Source organism: Chiloscyllium plagiosum, chromosome 4 (genome assembly GCF_004010195.1).
Source record: "Chiloscyllium plagiosum isolate BGI_BamShark_2017 chromosome 4, ASM401019v2, whole genome shotgun sequence".
NCBI lineage: Eukaryota > Metazoa > Chordata > Chondrichthyes > Orectolobiformes > Hemiscylliidae > Chiloscyllium > Chiloscyllium plagiosum.
The window spans coordinates 128,249,767-128,255,519 of NC_057713.1; the positions used below are offsets into that span (position 1 = coordinate 128,249,767).

At 44.4% G+C, this 5,753-nt stretch overlaps 1 protein-coding gene across 1 annotated transcript in view; it reads right to left on the bottom strand.

Annotated features, from left to right (window-relative positions):
- kcnb2b (potassium voltage-gated channel subfamily B member 2b) overlaps positions 1-5,753 on the bottom strand; it is an 891,048-nt gene that overhangs the window by 502,692 nt on the left and 382,603 nt on the right. The window lies entirely within an intron of this gene.

Consider the following 5,753-nt stretch of genomic DNA (forward strand, 5'->3'; position numbering starts at 1 on the left):
TAAAGGTGGAGAGGTTTCCTTTGGAAGGGTGGTGGTGGCACAGGTAGATGTGCAGCAGATTGTAAGAGCTTTGTGGGATCAGCAAGCTACACTTAAAACAAAACCTTAGGCTATCTCTTTCATTCATTCATGGGAAGTGGGTATTGTCAGCGGGGCCAATATTTATTGAATGTCCCTAATTATCCTTGAGAAAGTGGTGGTGAGCTAACTTCTTGAGCTGTTGCAGTCCATCTGCTGTAGGTATGCCCACAACACTGTTTTGGAGAATACTCCAGGATTTTGACCCACTGACACTGAAGCTTTATGAATAAGTTCCAGTGTGATTACTGTTTCGGGGGTGCATCTATAATTTACTCTATGAATTACTTCTTTCCCTTACGTTATTTACCTCCATCCAAATGGACTCTATATCATCCGAGCTTATGTCACCTCTTACAACTGTTCTTTTTATGTCTCTCACTAACAGTGCTACCCCACCACCTTTTCTGGCTCCTGTCTCTCCAAAAGGTAAAATATTCCTGAATATTAAGTTCCCAGTTTTGATCCCCGTGTAATGCTGTCTCTGTATTGGCTCCAAGATCATATCCAGTAACCTGGATTTGCACAGTCCGTTCATCTACCCTATTCTGAACACTTGGTGCATTAAGATAGAAAGTCTTTAGGCTTGCCTTTTTGTCGTTTTTAACCATCCTAACTTTTCTTGTGGCCCTCTTGCCATTGATAACCCTTGCATTTTATAGTTGCTTCTTTTATTACCATCCTTGTTTCTCTTTCCCTTGTCACCCTGCTTAGGTTCCCACCCTCTTGCCATTCTAGTTTCAACCTGTCCCAACCACATGGGCAAATGCCTCAGACATCAGCCTCAGTCTTGCCCAGGTGTAACCAGTCCAGTACTGGCCCCACCTCCCCCAGAAATGGTCCAATTGTGGCAGGAATCTAAACCCCTCCCCTTACCTTGGAACATCTTTCCAGCCACATGGTCAACTGATATATCCTGCTATTCTTACTCTACTATGCGGTGCATTAGTAATCCTCAGATCACTACCTTTGAGGTCCTACTTTTCAACTTACTTCCTAACTCCCTATATTCAACTTTTAGGACCTCAATCCTTTCCCACCTCCCCGTCCCCCAATGTTATCAGTACCTATGTGTACCATGACCACTAACTGTTCACCCTCCCCCTTCAAAATGTCACCTGGCTGCTCTGAGACATCCTTGACCCAAGCACCAGGGAGGTAACATACCATCTTGAAGCCTTGTTTGCAACCACAGACATGTCGTTCTATTCCTCTTACAATTAAATCCCCTGTGACGATTGCATTCCCACACTTCCTTCTCCTCTCCTGGCAGATAAGCCAGCTGTTACTGGTTTCCCTGAGAGCTCTTTCCTCCCCAGCAGTACCCAGAATGGTATGTTTGTTTTGTAGGGGATTAGCCATACAGGTTGTCAGCCTAGTCTGGTTACACTGCCTGCTGGGTACTTATTCCCTTTCTGCTTGCACAGACTGAGCCTGCACAATGATCACCTCTGGCCACGATTCCCTCAGCTTCATGGATGCTCCAAATTCTCACGGTCCCTGTTCCAGCTTCGAAACTAGGGATTTCAGGGGTTTCTTTTGGAGCCTGTACCTGCACACACGCTGGCCCCGTGCACTGGAGATGTGCCCAGCTTCTCACACAGAGCGGGAGGGGAAACTACAAATCTGAGCTCTCCTACTATGACCTATCACTTTGGACTAAACTCCCAAATCAAAAAATACTTTGGAGTCTTTCTTGACTGCATTAAAACAGAATATAGCCCTTACAAACTGTAAACCACAAAATAAAGACATTACAAACTATAAGCGATGATAGTTCTATCTGTGAATTTACTGATAAAGCCTGCTCATACACCCGTGACCTGTCACACCCACACATGCCTCTCCAGAAAGCTGTCTGCAGAGGAAGTCAGGGGTCAGCCTGCAGAGGCATGTTATTTTACTGAGCCTGGAACCTAACGTTGTTTTGTTGTAACCTGCTTCCCTTGTTCCCCATCAGTGGAAATGCAGCTCTCAAAGATTGCTGTGGGAGAAATGGGTTTTTGATTCAGAATGCGGGAGCCACACTGTTGGGATGGTCTGCGTCCACCCACACCAAAATCAACGAACCATATAACAAGCACTTGTAGAGAGGGCTTTAAAGCCCAAGAGTGGGTCAGCATTGACGAGAGAGGAGATTTTACAAGTTAAAGAGAACTTGCAAATCAGTAGTGTAAGATGGCACAAAGAAACTAGGGATTCAGTAAATGACCCCACTTCCCACCTTATGATGTACCAGACATCATTAATGAAGCAGCTGAAGATGTTTGAGCCTAAGATAAGATCCTGAGGAACTCCCACAGAGATAGAGAATCATAGAATCCTTACAGTGTGGAAACAGGCCCTTCAAGCCCAACAAGTCCAGACCGACCCTCTGAAGAGTAACCCATTCAAACCCATTCCCCTACCCTATATTTACTCCTGACTAATGCACCTAACCTACACATCTCTAGCATGGCCAATCCACCTTTCCTGCACATCTTTGGATTGTGGGAGGAAACCGGAGCACCCAGAGGAAACCCACACAGACACGGGGAGAATGTGCAAAGTCCATACAGACAGTTACCTGAAGCTGGAAGTAAACCCGGGTCCCTGGCTCTGTGAGGCAACAGTGCTAACCCCTGAGCTACTGCGCCACCCTAGATGTCCTGGAGCTGAGGTGATTGACTTCCAACAATCACAAACATCTTCTTTTGTGCCAGCCAACCAGCAATGATCTTTCCTCCCCATTCACAGTTTTTCTGGGCCACTCTCGGTCAAATGCGACCTTGATGTCAGAGGTGCCCACTCTCCTCTCCCCTCTGGAATTCAGCTCTTTTGTCCATGTTTGAGCCAAGGCTGTACTGAGGTCAGGAGCTGAGTGGTCCTGATGGAACCCTAGCTGGGCGTCACTGAGCAGGTTATTGCTGAGCAGGTGCTGCTTGATGACACCTTCCATCATGTTACTGATGATTGAGAGGAGACTGATTGGGTGGTAATTTGTTGGGTTGGATTTGTCCTTGCCTTTTGTGTACAGGGCATACCCAGGCAATTTTCTATACTTATTGGGTAAATGCCAATGTTATAACTGTATACTGGAACAGCTTGCCTAGGGGTGCAGCACATACTGGAGCATAAGTCTTCAGTATTATTGCAGAAACTTTGTCAGGGCTCAAAGCCTTTGCAGTATCCAATGTCTTCAACCGCTCCTTGATATTAAGTGGAGTAAATCAAATTGGCTGAAGACTGGTATCTGTAATACTGGGAACCTCTGGAGGAAGTCGTGATGGATTGCCTACTTGGGACTTCTGGCTGAAGATTGCTGAGAATGCCTCCTCCTCCAGTGAGTTGTTTAATTATCCACCAACATTCACGACTGGATGTTGGAGGACTGCAGAGCTTAGATGTGATCTGCTAGTTGTGGGATCACTTAGCTCTGTCTATCACTTGCTGCTTATGCTGTTTGGCATGCAAGTTGTCCTGTTTGGTAGCTTCACCAGATTGACAGGTCATTTGCAGGTCTGCCTGGTGCTGCTCCTGGCATGCCCTCCTGCAATCTTCATTGAACCAGGGTTGATCCACTGGCTTCATGGTAATAGTTGAGTGGGGGATATGCCAGGCCACGAGATTGCAGGTTGTGTTGGAGGACAATTCTACTGCTGTTGGTGGCCCAAAACACCTCATTGACGTCCAGATCTGTTTGAAGATTATCCCATTTAGTACAGCAATAATGCCACAACATGAAGTAAGGTATTTTCAGAAATCAGGACTCTTGTCTCCACAAGGACTGTGTAGTGGTCACTCTTACTGATGCTGTCATGGACAGGTGCATCTGCAGATCCTCACCATCTGCTTCCACAATGTTTATAACATTGCAAAGTAAGAGTTATCGAGTCATACAGCATGGAAACAGACCCTTTGGTCCAATTCGTCCATGCTGACCATGTTCCCAAACTAAACTAGTCCCACCTACCTAAACTTGGTCCGTATCCCTCCAAACCTTTCCTGTTCATCTACTATTGTTATGAAGTTGAAGGTGTGTACTGTACCTTTAAGAGAGAGGAAATGCTGTTCTAAACTGGGAGACTACAAGCATTTGTATGTGACTAGATGACAGTCCCAGAGTGTACAGAAAATTGAAAATATGTAGCATTTGTTTGTGAAATGGATACTTGAGTTTTGGGTGCAGTTGTGACAACAATTCGAATTTAGCCGATCAGTTTAAATTATGCCCCAGCATACTAAAACCCAATTGAGTTTGAATTTCAAATCAATGAGACGATCCAATGTTGGGAGACATAAAATTGCAAACATTTTGAAAATTGGTCAAAAAGCAACTGCCTTAGAGAGAGAAAGTACTGGAGAGTTAATTGTCCATCCTAACATCTTGTTGTCAAAGAAATGAGAAAACACTCCCTATAAAAGGTATCTTTTTATGTGAAACATCCTCACAGTAAAAAGAAAGAAGACAAGGAGATCCACAGTCCAAAGAGCAAAGACACAGAAGAAGATAGAATTTGTGTGGTTTTTAAATTAAGTTGATGTAATTTTAATAAGTGTCTTATTGGAACAACATATTGTTATAGAATTGGAGAAGCTGTTAAACGAACAGGGGCTTAGATTTGTGAATAGCCGTTGTTTCCATAGAATCTCTACAGTGTGGAAACAGGCCCTTCAGCCCAACATGTCCACACCGATCCTTCTAAGAGTAACCTACCTATCCCATTCCCTGACCCTATTATCCTCTATTTCCCCTGACTAATGCACCTAACCTACCCATCCATGTACACTATGGGCAATTTATCACAGCCAATTCACCTAAGCTGCACACCTTTGGATTGTGGGAGGAAACCCACACAGACACAGGGGGAGGATGTGCAAACTCCACACAGACAGTCGCCCGAGGCTGGAATCGAAGCCGGGTCCCTGGTGCTGTGAGGGAGTAGTGCTAACCACAGAGCCACTGTGCCGCCCACTTATTGTTCACTTCTAGAGTTAGAAAATAAATTGATGTAATTTTCTTTAAATGGAGGAATTTAGGAGTTCTTTGTCACTTGTATTTAAACAGATAACAAGTGAGGTAAGGCAAGCTTTTCTGGGTCTTTAGCTTAATTAACGGAGGAGTTCACCTCCGTGTCATAACAGCTTGGGTGCTCAGGTCCAAGATTTGGGCAGATTTGGACAGGTTTAGACAGATCCAGTCAGGGATTTGGAGAGATCCGAACAGATTTGGGGTACCAAAGATCCCACAGATTAAATGCTTGGTGATTATTGTCCTAGATCTTTAAATAAAACCTAGGTGAGAAAATTTGTTTAATTTCGGTTACTTGTTCAATTAAAAGTGAGGGAAATGGTTCTTAACATGGCTAAAGAGGTTTTGGGGTTTAAAGAGGCTTCCCAAATTTGCCAAGAAAGTTTAGAGAGACAGAGGAAGGATATACTTTTAAATGTAGCAAACAGGTTAGAATTGGGTTTAACCAGTGATAAAAGGAAAGCTGAAATTGTAACAGCTTCGGTCAAACACTTAGTTGGTCAAACACTTAGACATGTGTAGTAGAGTTAGAAAAATGTAATATGGAGTTAGAAGATAAAGAAAGGTAAAGAAGAACCCACGTTCTCCCCGTGTCTGCGTGGGTTTCCTCCGGGTGCTCCGGTTTCCTCCCACAGTCCAAAGATGTGCAGGTCAGGTGAATTGG